Here is a 25,391-nt window from a genome sequence, read left to right as displayed (position 1 = left end):
TAAATATCTATTAAACTGTTCTTTTTTTTTTTTTGCTCAGGTGAGCAAAATGTTAATTGGAAAGGTCCAAAGTTCCAGCCCTGCTTGCTGCTGCTCTGAGTGCTGCAGGAACACGAGGTGACAGCAGGGAAATGGCCACCAAATGTCCCCCAAGTGCCACCCCCTAGGACACAGGACAAAGTGGGGAAAGTCCCAGCCTGCTGGGCAGGTGAGGTGCCCCAAAACAGAGACACATCCAGCCAGGAGAGGGGACAGAGCCAGCAGGGAGGGACAGAGCCAGGAGGGGACGGGACAATCAATGCAGGATGTGACACTCACACCCTGACCCCGCTGCTGCTCAAACACTGCAGGCCACAGGTCCCTGGCATTCCCACATCTCACTGGGCTCAGGGTCAGGTTCACAGCAAAGGTGAAGCCAGGGAGCCCTGACAGCTCTGTATTCAATCCCTGGGAGAGGGAGGAGTTCAAATCGTCACATTTCACCTGAGCATAAAACTGGAAAAACTGTCATTTAATAAATAATGGAATTTTCTTTTTAAAAATCTCACTCACAAAGCTTGGAAGTGTTTTTTGAAGCATTTTGGTTTGATTCTGATGTTTCAACTCAGAGGAAAAATGCTAAAACTGAACTGGGACCCCTGGACTTCGCAGTGTTTTCATAATTATTCACCAAACACGTCGATGAAATATAAATGTTTCCACAAAGCCCTTCGAGTGTGTGGAATCAGCATTTCCTGACTGCAGCATTCCACTGGAAAGTGTTTGGTCACCTCTCAAAAATGCCTCCTCTGGGCTGACCGTACCCACCCTGCCCCTGCTGTCCTTCCCTTCTGCTCCCCCCCCAGCTCTGTGCAGGGAATACTGGATGAGGGGAAAAGAAATATTGCAGAAGCTCAAGTGGATCATTTGAATTTTCTTCCCCTCTAGGAAGCAGGAGGCTGGGGGCTCTTGCCAAGCTGGAGACCCCTTCTCTTGCCCAGCCGCTGCTTCCCAGGCTCTCCCAGGATTCCAGTGCTGTGTTTATGGGATCCCATAAAGTGTTGGATCAGACCAGGAGACTTCTCCACTCCACAGGGACATCAGAAGGGTCATCAGGATGAGCTCTCCTTGCTCCAGGTACCCACCCATGATACCTCAGATCTGGGGCAGCAGCCAGCAGTGCCACCTCCACAGCTTCCTCATCTAGGGCAGGATTTGGGAATCTCCCTGATGGAGGTGAGCTCAGAGATGCCACAACATTTTCTCTCCCTTCAGAGACTTTTCAGCCTCTTTACCCTGCACCATTCCTGTTTTTGGGGTGCTTTTGAAAGGCCATGCTCCCACAGAGGGATGCAGCAGCAGGACCCAGATATTTGGTTCCCTGTGCTGAAGGGACACAGAGAAAATTGAGGAGCTGAGTGGAGGGGAATGTGCTGAGAGATGGATGGGCTCCAAGAGAGCCTCCACAGAGCTCTTTGGGGAGGATCCTCCTGATCCAGTGGAGTGCTGAGTCCTGGGCTCTGCAGGCTCCTGGCTCTTCCCAGGAGATCTCTGCATCCCCTCTGATCCAGTGGAGCGCAGATTTCTGGGCTCTGCCGGCTCCAGGCTCTTCCCAGGGCTCTGCAGCCCCTCTGATGCAGTTGGGGTGCAGAGTTCTGAGCTCTGCAGGCTCCAGGCTCTCCCCAGGGCTCTGCAGCCCCTCTGATGCAGTTGGGGTGCAGAGTTCTGAGCTCTGCAGGCTCCAGGCTCTCCCCAGGGCTCTGCAGTCCCCCTGGCCCCCCATGCCAGCCCCGTGGCTGCTCCCAGTGCTGGGGCCATGAGCTCTGGCAGCTGGGAGCGAGCTCTGGCGCAGGGAGCCAGGCCATCTCACCTCTGGTGATTAATTATCCCCTGAGCCTGCCGCCTCCTTCACCTCCAGCCATAATTCAAAGGTTCTTAAAAAAGCCGTGTTTTTCTTCTCCCTGTACCATTTAATTAGTTACACATGTCCCCGGGACAAGTTTTGTGGGGTTTTTTGTCGGATTTTTTTTTTTTTTTAAATGGAGCATTTGGAAAATTAAAAGAAAAGGTGATAAGGCTCCCTCATTCCCTCACGCCCTCTGCTCCCAGCTCCCAGGGTGTTGGATTTTTCATTCTTGGGGATGGATGGGGGCATCCAGGGCACCAGGAGGTTTGCCCAGGGGGAGCAGCCCCTGATCTCTGCCCTGTGCCCTCCTCGAGGGGTTGGAGGGATGGTGGGTGCTTGCTCCTGTCAGGAAGAGCACAGGAGAAGCTGCCCACACCCCATTGCCCAGGGCAATGCCAGGTAAAGCTGCCCATGAGCATTCCCATAAGCTGCTCTTTCCCCATCTGCACCCACATTCTTTGGGAAGAAAAGGAGGAGAAAATCCCAAACCCACCTGAAAGGAGGAAAGCTTGGAGCTATCTGGCCCAGTTCTTCTCCAATGGGTGATGCCAGCCCTTTTCCCTGCTTTTTCACACTCAGCAGGATCCAACCCTGCTCCAGGTGAAAAGGAGGGGTCCTGTTTCCCATTCATATAAATAAATACCTGAATTCCTATAAATATCTCCATATATAGAGATATCTCCTCCTGTGCATGAGTCCCCTAAGTCCTTACGGCTTCAGTGGATTTCTTGCTGAAGATCAACACAGAATTCCAGGATTGGAAGGATCTTAAAGCCCATCTCAAGGAGGGCAGGACCTGCCAACAGCCCTGCTGGTGTCCCTTCAGGTCCAGCTTGGCCGTCCTTGGCCATCCCCAGGAAAAGGGACCCTGGTGGGTCAGGGGCTGTGTCTGCTCCCCCACATCCTGGCTGAGGAGTTTGGAGCCAGCCCAGGCTGTGCTTGTTCAGGATATGCTGTTCCCTGTCAGTGCTCCAAGGCTTTCGTTTCCATCCAAAAGCACAAGACAAAACACAAGAGGGGAAAGCTCAGGCGGCCTCAGCCCAGCCCCGGAGCGGGTGCTGTGAATTCATCCCCAGTGAAATCTGTGTTTGGAGATAAGTGCAGGAATCCAGCCTGGGATGAGGGCTTTGCAAAGCCCCTGCCAGGAAATGTTTGCTTTAAAGGGGAAAAGTGCCCAGCCCAGCTGTCTCCTCCCCATTGCCACCATGTCCAGCCTGTGCCCAGTGTCCTGCACTGGCATTTGGCACAGGGGACAGTGGCCAGCCTGTGCCATAGTCCCCCTGCTGCCCTCTGCAGTGTGGGGGGGTTCCAGGCTGTGCCAGGTCTCCCCCAAACTGGGTGGCCTCAGCGCTGCATCGCCGCCTCTCTCCTGAAATCTCATGGCTCCCACCCTGGTGGGATGTGGTGGGAGAGGTTTCAGCTCCTCATTGATTCCTTGAGGCACCTCCAAATCCACTTTGACCTCCACCCTGGAAAAACCACGGGGGGATGAGCCCTGAGCTGTGCCCTTCCCAGTGAGCTGGAGATGAATCCTTGCTGGAACCCACCCAGTCCTGCTCCAAGCTCTGGCCACACCATGCTCCACATCCCTCACCTGCCTGCAGTGGAAGAGAGGCAAGAAAAGGACAGGGAGAGACAGGTCCCCAGGAAATGGGGATTTATGGGCACTTGTGACAAGTGCAAGGGACTCACAGAGACCTCTGGGTTTTACGAGCGCCGTTTGAGGCTTGACTGGCTGCTTAAACACAGCTCAGCTAATCCCAGCACAGCGTATCCAGCTCAAATTGGAAAAGGTTTAGTGGGAAGACAAGGGGAAAATGAGAGCATAAAACATATTTTACATCGTGTCAGAGGAATATGTAATTTACAGTAAAAGGCTCTTAAACAAACACCAGAGGCGGCCACGGGAGCGGGGATGGAGCAGAGGAGCTACAGAGGAGCTGCTCCCTTTGGGCAGCAACAGGGACATGCTCCAAGAAGAATGGAGAAGGGATCAGCTGAAGTGGCATTTTTGCTCCTGTCCAAGGACATCCTGGCAGTGGGACAGCTGCATATGGCAGTGCCAGGGCAGGGACAGAGGACACCACTCCTGTGGTGAGGCAGCACAGCAGGAGAATTCCCAGGGCTCTGCATTTCACTTGTAAAGCTTCAGGGCTCAAATTGTCTCCTTCTCCCCCTGCTCCATGGAGGGAAGCTCCTTGATTTAAGCCCCAATTCCAAAGCCCTCTTGGCAGGGCTGTGTCTCTGCCTCAGCCCCTCCTGTGCTACCCCAGCTGGGGAATGGCTCCCCACTGCCACAGGGCAGGGTTAGATGGGATATTAGGAGGAAATATTCACCACTTACAAGGGTGGTGAAGCCCTGGCATAGATTGCCAGAGCAGCTGTGGCTGCCCCATCCCTGAAAGCATCCAAGGCCAGGTTGGAGTAACCTGGGAGAGTGGGAGGTGTCCCTGCCCATGGCAGGGGATGCAGTGGATGGACCTCAACATTCCAACCCAGAGCATTCCATGGTTCTGTGGCACAGAGCCCAGCCCCCAGAGAGTCCAGGGGGCTGTGCCAGGTCCGTGCTTCCCTTGGGATCAGCCCAGAGCAGCAGCTCTTGCAGCTGCTCCCTCTCACCTGCCCGTGGGAGGAGACAGAAACCAGCCCAGGTGGGAGCAGCCTTTGCTGCAGGGGCTCTGGGGAGCTGCATTTCCTGCAGAAAGGAGCTTCCTTCTCCATCCTCCTCCATTAGCATTGCTGAAGAGAAGTGTCAGGTCCTGGCTGGAAGAAGAGCAGCTCTGGCAGGATAATGAGCAGCCACAGGCCAGGCTGGGCTCCCGGAGGCTGTAGGAGCTTGGGGGTGATCCTGCCTCCCATCCCTGGCTGCCCTGCCCTGTCCCTGCCAGGTGTTCCTGTGCTGGTGCCAACACCTCGTCACCTCCCTGCCATGACCCTTTTCCAGCAGCGAGGCACAATTAGGAAGCTGCTTTTTCCCTGCTGTGTCCAGCAGCTGCTTCCCTCCACTCTGCTGGCTCTGACCTTCCTCTTCTCCTCTGCCTCTGAGCAGCCCAAGGAATGCACTGGGAATGGGCAGAGCGGGATTGTCACTCCTGGTGACACCGTGTCTCCATCCCCACCCCTCAGCCCCAGCCAGGGGTGGCACTGGGGGGTCAGACAAGCCACCCCCCTGGCTGACACAGCCATGTGGTGCCTTTGTGCCTTCCTGCCTGAAGAAATTCCTGCCTTCCTTCACCAAGGGCTCTGTCCTGGCTCTCCCCAGCAGCCGCAGGCTACCAGGAAATTTATTAGACTTGTAAAACTTCAGGGCTCAAATCTAATTGTCTCCTTCTCCCCCTGCTCCCTGGAGGGAAGCTCCTTGATTTAAGCCCCAATTCCAAGCCCAGCCAGCGTGTCAGCACTCTGAGTTCAAAGTCAAATGAGCCATTTGTGCCAGGGCCAAGGGATAATTACAGCTCCTGTGGAGCAGGGACCTGGAGCAGCTCCTGTCCTGACAGAGGGGCACTATCCCTTGTTTGGGGACACCAGTCCAGCTCACTGGAGCTCACTGGGACCGAGCTGAGACATCCCAGTTCACCAAGGCAGCAGGAACGTGGTGTTTGTCCAACAGCCCAAGAAACCCCTGCAGATAAACTCAACTCCTCTGCAATGGGCTCTGCCCAGCCCCAGAATTTGTAGAGGGTCACAGAAACATCTGTGAGGGGACTGAGGCTGGAATAATGTCATGAGGGCTCAGCCACAAAAAGCAGCACATAATGGGTGGGAAATGGAGCTGGGTCGGGACAAAAGGTGGTTCAGAAAGGAAGGACCTGAAGGATTGGCTTGGGATTTATCCCAGCCAGGAATTCAGCTCATCATCCCCAGTGATGCAGGGCTGGCTCTTCCTCTGAGTCTTTTGGGGGACAAGGACACCCCTGTGCTGGGGTGAAGGCTGCCTGTGGCAGTGAGGGCTGGGAGTCCAGGGAAGAGAGGGCTGGGATGGCTCCTGCATTGGGGATGTTTTGAGCTGGACCAAAACTGGTGAAGCCAAGGAGGAAGGGATGTTCCACTGCAGGCTTGGGGATGATCCAAGTGCTTTTGCCTCTGTAATTCCCTGCAGAACTCCTGTACAGTGCCATTGCTGAGCCTGTAGTGTCTCACTGAGCAGTGATGGGACCCTGCTTCCAGTCCTGCCTGCTCTGTGTCCCCACAGAAAATGAGGCTTTTTGTGGGGCTGAGTGCCTTCGTCTGATCCCTTGACTGGAAAACCACCCTGAGCTCCCTAAATCCCTTTAGCATTTCCCATGGCTTCGCACAGGCTGTTTAATTGGCAGTTCTGTGCTTATCTGGGGGTTATCCTGGCAGGGATAGGGCTCCATGGCAGGCTGCAATCCCAAACTCTGTGTCACCAGCTCCATCAGCCACAGCCACTGTGAGTTTGTTGCCTGAAGCAGCGTTATTCCAGCAAATTATAAACCCCGGGAGATTTTGCAGCTCTGCTTGGGACCCACCTGGCAAGAGCAATCCCATTCTCCTCTTTGCTTCCCTGTTGAAGATAAACTTTATTTTTCCATTCCTCGACTTACCTGAGCCTTTCTGGCCATGGCAGAGCCACTGGGCTGAGCACATTCCTTCCCTGCACTTCCCATCCCCATTCCAGCTTGGAGAGGGTGGGGATGATGCCATGGGGGTGCTGCAGGGCAAGAGAACCATCCCTGGAAGAGTCCAAGGCCGGGTTGGATGGGGCTGGGAGCAACCTGGGGTAGTGCAAAATGTCCCTGCCTGTGGCAAGGAGGGGAATAAAAATGGGCTTTAAGGTCTCTTTCAACCCAAACAATTCCATGATTCCCAAAAGCTGATGTTGAGCCCAGGGAATGTGTCTGCTGCTCCCGAGGGCTCAGACCTCGCCCCACTGCAGGATCCCAGGTGGTGTGTGAACTCGCAGCCTTCCCTGGCTCCCGATTTCCTGGGCCTCGCAAGCTGCTCCCCAGAAATTTGCAAATCAAGAAAGGAAGTTAAAATTCCGTCTCCAGAAATAGCTGATTCCTGGGTTTGCAGCTTGTCTGGGAGCTGCTGGCAATTTTGTCATTTGTAGTTGGGAGAAGGGAGGGGGGGAAAAAAAAAGGGAGAAATAAGAAAATGCAAAATCTGATGAGGATAGAAAGCTGAAGCCTGGATGGAGCCAGGAATTACAGGAGGAGCCCAGGAGATGCTTGGAGGTGTCCAACACCCTCTGAGCCACGGTCCTCAGGCACTGTGCCATGGAGGGAGGTGACAACAGCCCCTTTCAGGACAGCTCTGCTGTGCCAATCCATCACAGTGCCTCTCATCCAGAGAAATGAATGGATACAGCACCGGGAGTGGATCAGGGGAGATTTATGGGGAGGGATTAAAAGAACTAAATATCCAGAGCTGGGTGGGGAGATGTTTAAAGGAAAGGGCGCGTGTGTGCAGGCAGGGAGTGAAAAGTGTAATAACACTCTATAAATATTTGAAGGTGGAGGCACCAGCAGCAGATTGATTTATTTGTGGCTGTGGAAACGAGATGAAGCTATGGAAGAGGGATGGGAGAAGCCAGAGCAGTTTCCCTGAAGAAGGAGCACAGATCTCATCACCTGGAGGCAGGTGGGGGTGCTCAGAGGACACAGGGAATGTGGCACCCCTGATTTGGGCTGAGTGGCCCCTGGTGCTCCAGTTCAGAGCACGATGCTGGTGGAGACAGTCTGGAACCTGTCGACTCCATCAAATTCAGCTCCGTGAGGTTTTCCATTCATCTCTTCCCCAACAGCACCCAACAACGCCTGAACTGTTCCTCCTCCTCCTCCTTCTCCTCCTCCTCCCCCTCTCCCCCCTCTCCCAGCCCCTCGTGCTGCCAAGCTGTTCATGTGTAAGGAGAACATCTTGGGCAGGACGAGTCCTTCCCGCTTTGCTGGCGGCCCCCCGGCCCCCTCCCAGCTCGGTGTCACGTTGTCCCTGCCGAGTGTGCCACGCTGGGTGGCAGAGCCTGGCTGGCATCGGCGCCGCCGCGAACGCGACAGATGGGAGCGAGGAAGGCTCGCTCCGCCTGTGCCAGGGTGAAAATGGCTCAGCTGCAAATGAATATTTCCAGAAACCTCTCCTTTCCCTGCTTTATAATTACGAGCAGATTTTTCTTGGGGATAAAAGGGAGGCTGGTTTCAAAAAAGAACTGACCCTGTGTGGGAAGAACAGTTTTCTTCTTGGAAAAATTATGGTGCCTTGAGCGAGTTTAACTCTTCTGCTTCCTCCAGGCAGGAGAGGATTCTCTGTGTCCAAATTCCCATCAGTCAGCTCCGAGCCTGAGGCTTGGCTCCGGAAACCTCCCAGCACAGGAACAGGAGGCTGCTTTAAACCAGCCAGTTCCTCTTTCAGGCTCTGTGTGGGGGGCTGTGACCCCATGGGATGCCCTTCCTTGGAAGCTCCTGGAGCATCTGTGGCAGGCAGGACCCCACACATGAAGGTCTCTGGGAGGCACTGGTGGGAGGTGGGACATAGTGATGTTGCCTGGTGATGGCTGTGGGGGTCTCTGCTCTGCTCTGTGGTGCCCATGGCTATTCCATGAGGAATTCCAGCTGGGGAGACCACTCTGGGTTGGATTTGTGTATTGAAACCCAACCTGGAATTCTCTGGAAGGCATCTGGTGCTGCCCAGTAGGGGCTGGGCTGAGCACTGGGCACCATCCCACCTGTGGGAGCTTCTGCCAGTGCTAATTCCATGGGGATGGAGGGAGGGAAGGCAACTGGGAACAAGCTGAGAGGTGCCCATGGTGACATCACACATGTCCATGGTCACATCGCACACGTCTATGTCACATCAAACGTGCCCATGGTCATATCACAGAATTCCATGAGATATCATACGTGTCCATAGTGACATCATGCATGTCCATGGTGACATCACACAAATCCATAGTCACATCATACACATCCATGGTGATGTCACACACGTCCATGTCACATCAAACATGTCTAGGTCACACCACACAATTCCATGTGACATCACAGATGCCCATGGTCACGTCACATATGTACGCAGCCAGGTCAAACATGTCCATGGTCACATCACACAATTCCATATCATAAAATTCCATGGTCACATCACACAATTCCATGGTCACATCACACAATCCCATGGTCGCATCAAAGATGTCCATGGTCACACCATGGGGTGTCCATCCCATCCTCACCATGCTCCTCATCAGAGCATTGTGGCCATGCATGACCAGCCTCCCACAAGCTGGGAGCTCTGGGACACAGGATCCCCTTCCCTGTATCCAAACCGCCTCCACCATGTCAGGAACGCCTCGGGAAATTCACCGACAGACGCGAGAGGCAAAGGGGTCCTTGGAAGTTTTCCCCAGCATGAGGGAAGCTCTTGAAGTTGATTCCTAGAACAGGCACCTTATTAGGGAGCGTTGGGGCGAACTTTGAACAGCTCTTACACGGAAACAGATCTGCCTCTCGAGCAGCAGTTTGCTGTGTTCCTTTTGATAACGATAATGATCTTACATTGCGGCGCTGCCTTTCATCTCGCCCGATCTTAATGAGCTTTACAGACAAATGTGCAAGCGATACGGGCAGATCCATTCTCCGACAATGCCAGCGCTGGATGTGGCAGGTGTCTGGGAATCAGCCCGCGCCGGAGCGGGAGGGATGGGGGTTTGTTTTGATTTCTCCTTATTTATTGAGAATGCAGGCAGCATTTTAGAGAAGTGGGATTTGGCAAGCTCAGATTTGGCCAGGACAACAAAGTTGTCTCTCTGTCTTTCCTTTTGGAGCCGTTCCTCTCCTCGATCCATATTTCAGCTGTGGAGGTGCCAGGGAAGGGATCGCTGCCTGGCGTGGAGCTCACGGCTCCGGGGCTCTGCCGAGTGTTTCATGTGCTTCAGAGGTGCCAAGAGGAGGGAGATGTGCCAGAATAGCCCATGGCCCGTGCCCACAGAGCTCAGCTGGGCTTGGACTGGGGTGCTGCATCCATCACAGCCTCTCCCTGCAGTTCTGCTCCAAGGTTTTTCTCCCTGTTTCTCACCCATGCCCCAAACAATGGGGTGGGATCTGCTCCCTCATTCAGCAGGATATTTCCAGCCACTGTGGTGTTCAAGGCTAGAGGTATCACCTTGAAGGCTGGGCTCTGTGTCCCCAGAGCCTCATCTGTTCCCAATCCATCAGGCCAAATTTAGCGTTGTCATGAGGAGCAGGCCCCCAGCACAGCACATCTCCTGCATCATCTCCACTTCTTCCATCTCCTCCATCCCCTCCATCTCCTCCCCATCCCTGAGGCCACTGCTCTGCTTCTCCCCATAGCAGCCAGTTCAGGAGCCACCTTTCAGTGGAAAGGTAAAGGCAGGAGCTGGGAGCACTCAATGCCCCCAGGTTCTGTTTTTAGCCAATATTCTGCCTAATGGTCCCAGGCCAAAGGGAAAACTGCTGGTGCTGCTTTTCAGGTGTTGCTGGAGCCTTCTGCCTTCTCCATCCATAAGGCTGGAATCCTCCTCCTCCTCATTTAAGATTTTTCCCCAGGAAAAAGCTGTCCCCCCATCCCAGCACCCAGCCAGGGTTGTGTGTGGGTGGTGCTGTCCCTCCCCTCCTGGGGACATCCCAACTCGTTCAGGATGTGCCCCACTCCTTTTGGCCCTTTGGGCCCTTTGGTTCAAAAATGCTGTTGAAAACCTTTGGGGTTTATGTGGAAGCAAATTCCTTTTCTCTCCTCTGTTTCTCTCCCTCTCAAGCTGACCCCTTCTGAGAGCCATTTTATCCCCCTGTATCTCCATTTCCACCTCTTTTTTGGGGGCTGTGGTGGGGTTAACCCTTCCTTTGCTGTCTGAGAGGTGTAAAAATGCTGCTGCTCAGGATATTTGAGGTTAAAAGCAAACCCTTGTGCCCTCAGTGTCCCTGCCAGGGGGAGATTGGTGTGGGACATCCCAGCCCAGAGGTTTTGCTCTCATGTTCTCTCCTGAGGTTTTAATTCCTTGGGGAGCAGGGAATTCAGAAATGGGTCTGGGGGAAGATGTTTTATTGCCAACAAAAATAGCCCTGTGGGGAGATGAGATAAATGCTTGTTTGCTCTAATAAAAATTCATTAGCAAGGCTGATCGACAGCAAAGGACACAAACACTGACTCTCCTGAGTGCTGATGTGTGATGGGAATGCTGGAGTGGTTATCAGGATTTGTGAATTTGGGAATTGTCCAGTCCACACTGTCAGTCCAGGACTGTTCATGTGGCATTTGGTGTGGCTGCCCCATCCCTGGAAGTGTCCAAGGCCAGGCTGGACAAGGCTTGGACACACCTGGGAGGGTGGAAGGTGTCCCTGCCCATGACAGGGGTGGGATGAGCTGAGCTTTAAGGTTGTTTCCCACCCAAAGAGTTCTGGAATTCTGCTCTTGGAAGAGCTGCCCCGACTCTACAGCTCCCATGGATTTCCCCTGTGTGTGCAGCCATTGCCTCACCCTGACTAATGGGCAGTGGCACAAAAGGAGGCAGTTTGCAGGGAATTTCAGATTGTCCAAATCCAGTCTGGTGGCCTTGGCTCTCTGCTTGTTTACAATGAGACAATCGATGCTGCCACATTTGTGTTTGGAGCACTGTGAAAAAGGCTGAAATCTCTCCAAACCTGTTTTTCTCAGAGAATTAGAAAACCACAAAAAAAAAAAAAAGCGCAGAAGAAAAACTCACAAAAAAACACAAACACAACCAGATTGGGGAGTGTTTTTATCCATGTCAGCTTCCATGATTCATGAAGATCCTCTCTCCTCTGTTTCCCTAATATGAGCATCCCTTGGGGAGGAATCGGCTGTCAAAAGTTGGGGTGAAACCAGGGGATATCTGGTGACATCCCAGGGCTCAGGAGGGGATCCTGCAGCTCCAGAGTGGATCTTTCTTCCCTCTCTCCAGCTCCAGCACAAGGCCTGTGGTGCCAGCATTGAGTTAAATGCCCAATTAGTCCCTCTCACTTCCCAGTTAATGGCTGTGGCTGTTGCTGAGTGGGAGCCTTTGGGATCCATCAGCTCCTCTTCCTCCTCCTCTGCCCAGCTGGCCTGGGCTGGCTCCAGGGCTGCTTTTGGGGCTGCCACTGCTGGAAAACCTGGCCTGAGATCCCTTGGGAATGGGAGTGCTGTGTTTGCTGCCTCCAGGTGATCCACCAGCCTGGGTTTGGCTGGATGAGGAGGGACAAAGGGAATAATCGGGACAGAACAGCCACAGCCTAAGGATCACAGGCAGGGATGTGAGGATTTCTATGGAATCAGAAATCCTTAAAAGAAACAAAAATAATCCTTTCAAAAAAAAAGTAATAGAGGAAAAATTGCCTCCTACCTGATGCCAAGCAATGATCCAGGGGTGAGAGGTTTTCCAGGTGCTGGACATGTGGGAGATCTCACAACTGATGGGTGCTTCCCATCCCCCCTGCTCCAGCCCCAGTATTCCCTCAGCTCCCTGGGCTTTACATCACACTGCAACACCTGGGAAGTGGGAAGATGCTGAACCCACCTTTCCTCACCTCCTGAGCATGGAAAAGCAGCATCCAACACCTCTTGCAACTTTGTTGGCAGGGAAAAGAGCAAGTGCCAGGGAATTTTGTTGGCTCCTCATTCTCTCTGGGACTCAGGCTGAGCTTGGGCTGAATTCAGCCAAATTCCTTAATCCCTGAAAGTGAGGAAGCCTCCTCTCTGCCTTGGGCTTTGTGGTTGGTGTCTGGATCATGCACCAGGGGTGGCCCAGAGGCAAGTGAGCGTTGTCACCCCAGATGTGCTCATGACATGAGCAGTATGAACTCACAACACGCTGCAGCTGCTGGTTTCATTATTGGAATGGGTGACCTTAAAGGTCTTTTCCAACCTTAACAATTCCATTATTTATAATTCCCCTCTGCCTGCACTTTTAGTGTTTAAAAACCTGATTTTATCTGAGATGTTAATGCCCCCTCCCAGCTTCTCCAGCAGCCAGGTGAATGTCACTGTCCCTGTTTCAGAGGCAGAGGGGACGCTCGGCCTGTGGAGAGCCAATGTCAGAGGCAGGGTCACACCCCGAGAGCCAGTCCGTCCTCTGCTCCCTGCAGCAAGGATTTTTCTCGGAGCAACATCCCCCCTGTGTGAGCTGGGGCCATAAAGAACAAATAAAGCGCTGTGCAAGCCGAAGGAAACAGCATCGTTTAAAATCTGCGCAAGGTTAAAAGGCGCAGGGAGGACACGGAACGTGCGGGTGGATGGCAGATCGCACCCGGGGCTGCCAAACCAGCCAAGTGCAGAAGGAGCAGGGAAATGGAGCTCCTCACCTGCCCCAGGAATGTCCCAGGGGAGGCAGATCAGCTCCGCGCGTTCCCCAGGGAAGGGAGGGCTGATGGATGGGTTTTTCCAGCGCCAGCCGCGGCCCTGCAGAGCCATCCCGAGCAATTATGCGGGAGTGATGCCCTGCTGGCAGTGACAGCTCCAGCCCCGCTGGCACGGCCCGGCCTGGCATTCCCGGCTGGAGCGCACCGCGCCGCTCCCGGGGCTGAGTCCCCAGGGGCGCACCGCGGGGATTTGGGAGCGTTTAGAGCCGTTTGCTCTCGCAGCCCCGCAGGCAGGGCCCGGGGCGAGTTGCCTTCCCAAATTAGGCCGCTGTCAGGTTTGGCGGCTGAGGTTTCACTTCATTTTCTTCCTGGCTCGCTCCGAGCAGCCCCATGCGGATTGCCGGGCCAGGATGCAAAGTGTCTGGGCAGCGCTCGGCCGTGCTCCCTGCTGAGCTGTTAACACTGACTTTCCATGAATATTCAGCACTGTGAGAGGCGTCCAGGATGCTCCTGCAGTCAAAGCACACTGGATCTTGACTGCCACTGGCTTCCCATGGCTTCTTGGGCAAAGCAGCTTTTGGCTCCCTCGGAGAAATCTTTTTATTTCCCTGCAGCCGAGTGTCTGGGTGGGTAATGGGAGAAGGCTCATCCAGGAAGGGAAAAAATATAAAGCTGTGGAATGGCTTGGGTTGGAAGTCACCTTAAATGTCATCCAATTTCACCCCTGCCATGGGCAAGGACACATTCCACTGTCCCAGGTTGCTCCAGGTCATCCCACCTGGCTGTGAACACTTCCAGGGATGGGGCAGCCACAGCTTCTCTGGGCAATTCTTCCCCATATCCTATCTCACCCTGCCCTCTGGCAGTGGGAAGCCTTTCCCTATGTCCTGTCACTCCATGCCCAAAGTCCCTCTCCAGGGCAGGTGGCAGGAATGAGCTCAGGTAAGGCTCCATCCCCAGCAGGATTTGTTTCCCAGTGCAGTTGGGAAGGGCAGCATCTCCTCCAGTCAGTCAGCACTAATCCTGGAGCCAACTGGAGTGGGGTGTCCATAATGAGCCCCCCAAAGCCTCCCCCCAGGAATGTCAACCTGGATCCCCCAGCCCATGTTGAGAACATGGGGCCTCCTCCCTGCTGTGGCTCTGCTCCCAAAGCCTTCATTTTCTGCCCAGAGGGAGATCTGGGAGCAGGGAAGGTCCTGAGCAGTGGCTGCTGAGTTTTGCTCCCCAGCCTGTCATTCCCTGGCTTTCCCACCTCAGCCCCGCTCCCATTACATGGGAACAGCTGGATGGAACCAAATTTTCACTTGCTCTTGAAGAGCCAGAAGGTCCCGTTGCCAGGAAAAACATTTACTGACAAAATAGTCGTGGATCAATTTCCCTTTCATCAGGGCGAGGGCGGCAGCACCGATGGGGATGTTTCCTACCCAACATTCAGGAATCACTGTCACTAAAAGGGGAACCCAGTGAGTTTCAGGCTGGTCAGGCAGCTGACACCTTGGAAGCAGCCCAGGGCTCATGGGGACAGCCCTTGGCTTGCCTGGCTCTGGTGGGCTTGGAATGGTTGTTCCTCTGAAAGCAGGGCTTCTGTTCAGTGGTTTGCCCTCAATAAAAGAGATTTTCCTCTCATTGCAGAGGAATTGCTGCAGGGCCTGGACTTGGAATCGTTCAGAACTTGGTGCCATGAGCTGCAGAGCTTAGCCTCTGCAGGGTCCTGCCCCAGCCTGGGATTCACCTCAGGAATTCACTGAGCTCTTCTCTCACCAGAGTCGTCTCTTGGTTGGAGATTCACCTCCACCAAGACCTGCTCCTTGTTCCTGCCTGTCCTTCCAAAGGCTTTGCTCCCCTTGCAGAGGCTGGAGCAGGATCTGAGCAGTGATGGGGAGAGGGGCTGCCACATGGACCCACCAAGCTGCTGCTTTGGGGGAAAACAGGAATATTCATCCCATCAGTGCTCCCTTTCCTCTGGGACAACCCAGGCTCCCTCAGGGAGAGTCATCAAGCTTGGAAAAGCCCTCCAAGACTATTGACTCCAACCTCTGCCTGATCCCCACCTTGTCACCAGCCTAGAGCACTGAGTGCCACATCCATGGACATCTCCAGGAGTGGGAACTCTACCACAGCCCTGGATAGTCTGGAACTCCCCACATTCCCCCTTGATCCCTCTCTCCCCTTTCCCTGCCTTCACACAGATGCACCCACACACTGACCTTCTCCTGGGTGAAGTTCTGTCCTATTCCCATGTTTATTCCTGCTGAGCAGCATTTTTGGCTCTGCTCCTACCAGCCCTAAATCCTCCCACCCCTCTTCCCTCTGGTCTTGGGGTCATCAGAGCCATGGGACAGTAGAGCTGCAGGTTCCCAGCTGCTCTGGGGAAGGGCTTGGGGAGCACCTCGTGGTCTGGGTGATGTCTGTGTGTCTGCCTGCCTTGCTCCATGGCCTGGCTGAGGAGCTGCCCCTCTCCAAGGCACTGACTCAGGCAGGGCTGGCATCTCCACAACCACAGGGCACTGGCCTGGGAAGTGGATTTCAGCTCATTAATCCCTGGCCACATTCACCTCCCTCCCTCTCTCCCTCAGCTGGTTTTTCCAGGAGCCTCATCCAAGTGTGATCTGGTCTCTGTGTTTGCAGGGGTTTGGCAAGGACTCCTTGCCCGGGCTCCCTCCCCTTGCCCACTCCTTGCCCTTTCATTTGTTGGGTTTTTGCTCTGCTGTCTATTTTTCTCCTCTGTTTTTCCTTAGTTTCCATGTGCCCAGACACACTGGAAGGGAAATTGGCTCCTGTCCCACTCCTGACCCTGCTGTGCAGACGTGGGGGATGAGCACGTTGCTCATCCCTGTCGCAGCTCAGAGGAGGAGGAGGAGAAGACCCAAAATGCATCCCAGAAATCTCCATGTGCATCTCCTGGGGGCACAGCCCCTCCAGCATCAGTCCCCCATGGAATGCAGCCTTCCCTCTGCTCCAGTGGTGCTGGGTCTGCCTGGGGAAACCTTGCCCTGCAGAGCCATGTCCAGGCTCCTGAAGTGCAGGAAAAATTCTTCCACCCCCTAAAATTAGGGAATATATTGGCTAGATCTTAATCTGGATTAAACCATGCTCTGAAAGAGGAGGCAAAGCTAAGATAACTCTGGGCAGTGTCTTGATTTCCATGGCAGAAATTCCCAAGGGGATTCTCCCCTCTATGGCATTGCCTTATTTGTTGGCCAGACAGAGCAGACAAGGAAGAGGATTGGAAAATGGGGTGTTGGAATGCAGCGAGCAGCAGGAATGATGAGTTGGCATCCCAGCTGGGGAGAGATGGAGAGCAAGGAGAGTAATTCCAGTGAGTCAAATGCCCTGCCCTGGCCCCAGGCTAAAATCCAGGGACATTGAGAAATATAAAAGGAAAGGGGAGGGAGGGAGCACCCTCAAACTCAAACAGAATATTCAGTGTTTGCTTTAGGTGGTGGCAATTTTCCTTGTCTTCTTCCTCTCCAGAGAAGAATTAAACCTCAGGATGAGAAGTCCAAGCACTTTGTGCTAAAAATGCCCGTCCCAGTTAAGTCTGGTCTTAGCCCAAAATTGCAAATAGTTTCCATCTCCCTGGAACTGCTGTTTCCAGTCAATGAGGCTTCACTCCAGTTACACACAGCCCTCAAACTGGTTAAAGGAAGAAACTTCCCCCCTGCTCTTCCCTGTGCATCCCAGTGCATCCACCCTCCCGGGAAAAGCCGAAGAGGGAAGATTTTTTGTCAAGTTTAAACAATGACTTCTGGGAAGAGCCATGGCATGTGTTTTGCAGCAAATCCAAGGGGATGACCACAAGATTCCCTCTGGCTCTGTGCTCTGGGAAGCCATTGTTTGGGATGTGTTGCAGGGCTGTTTGCCTTGGCCCAGCGTGTCATCCTCTCTCCAAGCTTTGAATAGGCCCTGCTGCAGAAAAGCACTGGAAAAGTCTGTTCTCCATTTGCTCTTGGCACTCGTTTGGCTGTTTGTTTGTTTATTTCTCTGGGATTATTTTAAGGACCCCGAGGTCCCTGCAGCTCCAGAGCAGGACCTCCATGTGCTGCACGGATGTTCCCTCTCCGAGGGCAGAGCATGGGGAAGGTCACATCCCCCTGTCCTGGCGCCTGACCTGGGTGTGCTGCTCCTGCTTCTCCTTGTCCTGAAGGACCAAGGGCTCTCAGCATCCCTGCTGTTCCATTTCCACTGGGTGAGCAATGCTTGCTGCAGTCCTGGCTGCTCCAGGCTGTGCCCCAGGATTCCAGAGGGCAGGGTTGGATGAGATATTGGGAGGGAATTCTTCTCTATGATGGTACTGAGGCCCTGACACAGGGTGTGCAATGAAGCTGGGACTGCCCCTGGATCCCTGGAAGTGTCCAAGGCTGGGCTGGATGGGGCTTGGAGCAGCCTGGGACAGTGGGAGGTGTCCCTGCCATGGCAAGGGTGGAACTGGATGGGCTTTAAGGTCCTTTCCAACTCAAACAATTTTGTCATTCTGATTATGGAGCCTCAGGCTCCATCTCTCCCCCATCCTGTCCCACTTCCCTCTCCCAGGCAGGACCAGCTCCTCCCAGCTGATTCCCAGCTATTTGTCTGAGCTCCCACAAGATCCAAGCCCTGGGGAGCCTGGCACAGCCCCAGGCAATCTGCTCCAGTGCGTTGCTCTCCTTAGAAAGGATTTGTAAACACAAATCTGGATCTTTTCTGTTGCAATCTCAGAGCATTGTCGAGTCCCAGCCAGGCAGCCCCAGCTGCTTTGCTGTGATGGATGAAAAGCTGGGAAAACCTGAGGCTTGAACAGGGTCTGACCCCCACAGGCACCTAGGGAGGTCACCCCCATCCTGCTGGCATCCCAAAGAATCACAGAGTCATGGAATGGTTTGGGGTGGAAAGGGCATTTCAAGGTCATTGTCTTCCACTCTGCCATGGGCAGGGACACCTTCCACTATCCCAGGTTGCTCTAAGCCCTGTCCAACCTGGCCTTGGGCACTTCCAGGGATCCAGGGGCAGCCACAGCTGCTCTGGGCAATTGTTCCTCACCGAGAACAATTCCTCCCCAATCTAAATCTCACAGAGAACAATTCCTCCCCAGCCTAACCCAGTGGGATTCCTCAGCTCTGCCTTGAGGAAGAGGAAACCTCGGGTGGAGCAGCCAAGGCAAGGTTTGGATGTCAGCTGCTCTGTGCCCTCCAGAGGTGTCCCACGGTGGGAGGCAGCCACCCACATCCTGCCTGGCCTCGTCCAAGCTGCAGCTGAGGGCAGGAGCAGCGGTGGTGCTGACCACGAGTCCCTCTGGAAATAGCAGAGGGAAGGAAGCAGCAGATGGAGAAAAGGAGGAGCGAGACAGCGCAAGGGAGAATAAGTGGCTGTGCATGAGGAGCTGGGAGGAGTGGAGAGCAGAGGGAGCTGTAATTAGGGCAGGTTTGGTTGTGTGAATTTTGCTGGGTCTGCAGCAGGAGGTTGCCCAGCAGCTGCACAAATGATTTATTACACGTTCGCTACATCTGCCCTGTAGGAAGGTAAATAAAATGTACACAGTGTCCCATTTACTCTGACAATCAGGGGGATATGACCCAATTTCTCTTGGACTCCGGTGTTTTCCTCCCTGGGATGAGCCCCCTGGGGGGTGGGAACGCCCCAGGCCCCCCCAGAGTCACATTTATCTCGCTGTCCTTGCTGTCAGAGGGATCCTGGGAGGCACAATCCTCCACCTCCAGCCACCGGTGCCCTGTGACAAGGAGGGACACCCAGGAGGCGCCAGCCCCATTCCAGGCACCATCTGCATGTGGGATTAGGGATGCTCCTCCCCTGGCAGGGACAGAGGGAGCACAGGAGCATCACCCGGCTCCCACATCTGCCCGAGCTGCGGGGCTGAGCGCAGGCGGCTCCACCACGGGGAGGGCACTCAGACCCCCCTTCGGAGGAGAAAGTGCTGTGTGAGCAGCGGGAACTGGATTTTCCATGGGTTTGCTCCGTCACTCAGCAGGTCTGGGGGAGATAAGGGCCCCTGCACCCTGGGATCCGTTGCTGATATCCCACATCCAGCCTTGCTGAGTGTGCAGCTTTTGGCTGCGCTGTTCCTCACTATTTCAGGGATTTTTTATTTTTTTTTCCCCCAGCTCTCCTCGTTAAGGCTCCTCTGGCCTCCCCAGCAGGCAGCCCCGGGCAGGCAGGAGCCAGTTCCAGCCGGGATTTGTTGCAGATGTCGGGCAGGGAGAGGCCGGGGAGGTGGCACGGGGCCAGCGGGGCCACGGGCAACCAAAGGGGCATAAAGTGGCCATTGAGCTAAAACCCCTCTTTGAGCGATTCGAGTGCAAGGATTTGGCTGTGCAAAGAAAGAGCCCGTGGGCCGTGAGCTGTTCTGAATCCCATTTCCACAGGACTTTGAGCGAATATTCCCTGCAAGCATGTTGTGCTCCGTGGTTGGTTTATCTGCTGGGCTTATCCTGCTGCATGCAGGAAAATACAGCTGGAAAACCTTCCTGCAGGGGCTGGTGACGGCTTCCCTGGCAGTCCTAGTGCTCTGGGGTGGATACTCGCACCCATCCCCTTGCCAGAGGGTCCCTCTTGTCCGCTCCTGCAGCCAGATGTTCCCCCAGCTGTGCAGGGCGGAGCGGGCATGTGGAGGACCGGGCACTGTTACTTAGCAACAGCTGAAGGATGCGCTTTAACCCTGTCCCCAGCACCACCCTCCCGGCGAGTCCTGCGGGGAATGGGCACTGTTCCCATCACAGCGAGGCTCCATGGGGGAATTTTTCCCATTTTATCCATTTTATCCTTCTTCTGCTCCATAATTATGGGCTGCTTAGCTGCTTAGTCCTGGGCTGGGATGAATCCCTGGGCTGGGATGAGCTGCTGCTCCTTCTTCCTCTGCTCACTCCAGGCTCCTTCCTTCCCCTGCTCCACGCTGCCGCTCCTCCCACAGCCCGAGGACAAAAACCTAATTGCACGACATAAATTATAGCAACTCTCCAAATAAAAGCCCAGGCAGAAAAGGCTGCGGCTGGATGGACACTTGAGGGCTATTAGAAGATGCATAAATTCCTTTCCTCGGGTTTTTCATTTTTACATGTCTAATTACAGTGAAAGGAGCCTTTCAAGGGCTGCTCAACTGCCAGGGCTCTCCGCAGCCCCTGGCAACTGGAGCGGGAAGAGGTGGCAGGGTCGGACGCCCCCGTTTACCTTGGAGAGAGCCCGGGGCTAAACAAATGCCAAGAGCTTGGGAAGGAACCGCTGCATTCCCTTGATCTCCCCCTGGAACCTGCAGCGGCTCCCGGGCACCCATCACTCCCAGGGAGATGTCTGGGCCATTGTGGTCCCTCTTTATTTATCTGACGCTCCTCAAACTTTAATTAAAGATGTCTCCTAGGGGTGTGCTTTAGCTCTATATTGAAGATGGACTGGCTGGAGAAAATGAAAATGAGCAGTGTTCCTGAGCACTGGGAATAAAGAGCAGGAGGGAGGTGATGGAATTTAATGGTCTGGCTCCCCCCCTCTCTGTGCTCCGGCCATGGAGACCCCAGATGTGCCAGCGTGGCTTGGAGGGAGCAGGAAGGACCTGGGATCCACCAGGCAGGGGAATTTCAGGCTGGGTTGGGGAAAAAAGCCCTTAAAGCAAGAGAAATGCAGCAGGGTCAGAGGGCAGAGCTGCTCCCTGCTCAGAGCACCCAGCGCCTGACGAGCTGCTGGGATAATTAGGGGCAATTTATACCTCCAGGTCAGGGGTTCACTCTGCCTTGTCATCGATTTTGAGGTAGGTGATAAACTGCCGGGAAAACAGAGCTGTTGGGATAACACGGGAAATGTCCCATTAGAGGGGGAGCTTCTGGAGCAGACGCTGCCATCAGAGCCCTCGTGGCCATGGCCTGGGCAGGACCCCCGTGGTTTTATTGTCACTGTCCCCCATCCCCGGGGCTAGCAATGTTCCCTCTGAGGCTGTGCTGGGCTCCTTCCCCCGGAGGAAGGTGTTGGGATGCTGGACATCAGCGTCCCCCCAGTCCAGGAATGGCTCCATCATTTTTGGGAAGCAGATTTAAGAAGGCAGCCCCAGGGTTGTGCTCACACAACATTCAGGGACACTGATTTTTCTGCCTGGGACCTGAAAACAAATCCCGGGAAGTTCTGTGGCTGCATTTGTCACTACTGGGGAACAGCTCCTGGCCCTGGGTCCATGCACAGGATGATTCCCAGGGCTGGCTTGCTTGCAGGTGGAGGTGCTAAGGGAGTGTGCCGGACATGGATTCATCCTCAGCCCATCCTGTTCCCGTGTTTGCTCCTCTCCATAGGCCATGGAAAAGGGAAGCCCAGGCAAGGGGAGAGTCAGGATCTCTCCTGCAGGGGAAGGGCTGTCCCTTGGCTCACAGCTCTGATCACAGATGCAGATCCTGCTGCTCCCGGTGAGCACAGCAAGCGCTTAAATGTGTTTGTTCCGTGCCTTTCTTTGCAAAGTGCTCCAGCAGGTAGAACACTCCCAGGTTTATTCCTGGAGCCAAAGAGAAGCAGCTGCAGGAGGGAGCTGGATGCGTGAGGCAGCTCCAGCCCTGGTTCTGCTGCAGGGCACAACAAGCTCTGTCCCTCATCCCGGGATGCTCCCCCGGATTTGGTTGCACTGATGTGATCCCACTCTGGATAAGCTGCCTGAGCTGGAGCCTGGCTGTGCTTCCTCTCATTAAAGGTGTCAAATTATGCCACAGAATGAATTCAGCAGCAGCAGCAAAGTCCTTCCCAAGTCCATGAAATCATCCACACCTTGTGCCATGAAATTCCAGGAGAGGGGATGTGCTCTGATCTTGGCTGAGAAGTGCCCTTTTCACCCAAAGAAAGAGGTCCCAAACAATTAAACCTGGCTCATTGTGATCAGAGTTAAAATTGCTCCATCTGTGGCCCAGGGCTCATTCACAGCCCCTCAAAAACCAGGTGCTGATCCACAAATCCTGAAATCTGCACGGATGGGGATGGAGCAGTGCTGTGCTGCATCCCAGGGTTGGGAACAGGGCTGGACACTGTTACAGCCCTCCTGGTACCTCTCTGTGTCACTTTGGGTGATGTCTCACCTGTCCAAAATGATCCTTGTGCTGATGGAGACACAGAGAAGCCTCAGACCCAATCCATGGGCAGGGTGGAGGGAACCAGGCACTTCCAACCACAAAGGTTTAAGGAAACTCACAACTGCAAATGGATTCAGCATAAAAGACAAAACTCACCAGGTGAATTCTGTGCTGGAGCTGGGAATGAGGCACCTGCAGAGCTTTGTGTCCCCCAAAACACCGAGGTCAGCAGATCCCCCTCACTGAGCGCCCAACTCATCTCCTTTGTGTGACAGATTTGTGAGGTTGCTCCTGTTGTGCCATTAAAAATATTAATAATAATAATAAAGCAGGGGGAAGGGAAGTGTGTGGGGTTGGAAAAGGGACTCTACAGCCTGGGAAGCCACCCCTGAGCTCTGGCTCAGCTCGGAGAAGCCCCTCTTGGCATCCAGTCCCTGGGTGGTCTCTGCCTCTTAATTACAGGGTTAATGCCACGTTACGATCAGGAGAAGTTTCTTAGCCTGATAATGAGTAGGAAGCAGCTGTAGCCTGGAAAATGGAATAATTGCAGAGTGGAGCAGTGTAATTATAAGGTGTGGATCCACTGCCTCCATGTTTACCTAGAGGAGACAAAATCCCCTCAGAAGCTGCAGCCGTGGCAGCAGCTGGAGCTGCTTCTTGCAGGGGGGTGTAAGTGTGTAGTAAAGGGGGAGTAAGGACAAGTCCTGGCCTGCTCCAGTTGCTGGGGATGTGCCAGGGCTTGAGCTCAGGTGGCCTTAGAGCCAGCAGCACCCAGGCCCTGCTGGATGAGCACCATTCCATCTTCTGGGAAGGATCCATAGAGCTCCATGTGACAATCCCAGCTTGGACACAGCACCACGGGATGGGATGGGTTGGAAGGGATCTTAAAGCTCATCCTGCTCCACTCCCTGCCACAGATCTTAAAGATCAGCACCCTTCCACCTATCCCAGGTGGCTCCAAGTGCCATCCAATCTGGCCTTGGACATTTCCAGGGATGGGGCAGCCACAGCTTCTCTGTGCCAAGGCCTCCCCACTCTCATTGCAAAAACTTTCTTCTTTCCACATGCTCATTGTCTCTCATTTCCATCCTGGGAAAAAGCTTTTGCCAACTGTTTTTTTTTCCCTGAAAAAGAGATTCGGCTGAATCCAAACATTTGTTGCAGTTTTGCTGGGTCTGCTCAATTATTCTGCACTTTAAAAAGACAAAATATGCCAATGTGGAAAGTGGGTCAGATTTGAGATGAGTGGCAGTAACAGCAACTGAAGCACAGCTGAGCTGTTCCAGCAGCTCTGTCTGATTCTGTCCTTGAGATCCCAAAGCTCTCCTTGAGATCCCAATGCTCTCCCTGAGATTCTGCAGCCAGCACAAACTTGCTCCAAACCTATCCTGAGCTCCATTACCTGTAAAATCTTTAGGAATATCTTCCTTTGAGGTTTAACAATGACCCTGTGCTGATCTGTTCTCTGGTGAATGGGCTGGAGAGGGGCAGGGGAAGGTGAGAAGCCTTCCCTAATCCTCCCCTTTCCCTTGCCAAGGTCCTTCACCAGCTCTGTGATCTTCTCCTGCTGCTCATCAGCTGGAAAATGGCTCAGGCACCACAGAAGGAGCTGGACCAAGTTCTTTGATGAGAGACAATGAGCCAACCAATGAGAGGGAATTTTTCATGGCCCCTCACATTTCCCAAGTGTTCCTGGGACACTCTGCTTTTCCCCATGGCAGATGTCCAGCTGGTCATCACTCTCTACCAGGTGACATCCCATCCCTCTGCAGCATCTCGTATAATCCCAGAATATTTGGGCTAGAAAGGACCTTAAAGTCCATACAATGCCACCCTGACACCTTCCACTGTCCCAGGTTGCTCCAAGCCCCTTCCAACCTGATCTTGGACACTTCCAGGGATGGGGCAGCTCGATGTTTTTTGGGCACCATGTGCCAGAGCCTTGCCACCCTCATGGTAAAAGCTTCTTCCCAATATTTGTTTTAAACTGAGTCTCCTTTGGGTTGATATCCGGGCACTGGGTGGTTCCTGTGCCAGCTGCTCCATGAGCACCCAACCCCTGAGTCCATCCCTGCCTGCCCAAGGGACCAGAGCCCCCTCGTGCTCCTGCACTGGACCCTGGGGACAAAACCAGGCGTGTGTGACTGCAGCAGGGTCACTGAGATGCCTCAAGAGCCCCATCCTGGCAGAGAGCCCCACGCTCCATCCCTGTTTTACCTTCTCCCCAGGGATCCCACTCAGCTCCCAGAACTCCTGCACTGGTTTAAATTGGGCTGCTCAGACCTCCAGGGCAGGAAAAGCAGGAAGAGGCAAGCAGGGACTCAAGTGGCTGATTTAATTGCCCATTCCCATTGGAATCACTGTTTTATTGGAGGTTGGAACAGGTAACTGCAGCATGGAACTGCAGCCTGTGCTCTGAAGGCAGCAGGAGCTTCACCCTGATTACTTTTACTCCTCACCAGCATTTCCAAATCCCTCTAAATTCCTCTTGTCTTGCTCCTTGATTTCACCCTCCTCCTGCATGCTGAAGTCTGCAGAATCCCTGCCTTCCCTGTCCATTAAGCTTTTAACACTCCCTGCATTTCCCGACAACGCTGCACATCCCATCACAGCTCCTTAAATGTTAATTTTTATTGATTCTGTGCACAGGCATAAAAACCCACCCCCACACAAACATCAGACATATATTGAGATACATATTGATATCTAGCAAGTGGTTCCCGGAGCTGGAGGCTACTGGAAGTTGTTTCGTGGGACCCCAGGGAATGGGGGAATCCTTTCCAGTGGGAGGGAGGCCAAGGGCAGGGCAGCTCCATCAGCAAGAGCTCAGGAAGCAAAGGGATTTTCCTCAAGGCATTCCCAAGGGAAAGGATTTGAGGAGGTGCTGGGCTGGATTGAATCTGAGGGGGTAGAGGGGGAAGGAAGGAATTTCCAGGGTTTCTGCTGGGATGAAGCTTTTGCTCACCACACAACCCAACAGCTGCCCCATGCCAGGCACACCATGAGCATCCCACACCCATCCTACCTTGGATCCTTCAGAAAACATGGATTTCCCAGGGAAAGGGGCTGCTGGCCTCAGGAATTGTGGAGTTGTTGGGTTGTGTGTCGTGGTCACTGAGCAGCCAAATGGTTTTGTTAATCCTCTGCCTTTGATTTCCAGCATCGCCCGTTTGCAAACACTGCTTTAATCTCCATCCAGCCAGCTCCACCAAGGGC

The sequence above is a fragment of the Zonotrichia leucophrys genome, chromosome 4A (genome assembly GCF_028769735.1).
Source record: "Zonotrichia leucophrys gambelii isolate GWCS_2022_RI chromosome 4A, RI_Zleu_2.0, whole genome shotgun sequence".
Classification (NCBI taxonomy): domain Eukaryota; kingdom Metazoa; phylum Chordata; class Aves; order Passeriformes; family Passerellidae; genus Zonotrichia; species Zonotrichia leucophrys.
This window is presented reverse-complemented; position numbering follows the sequence as displayed.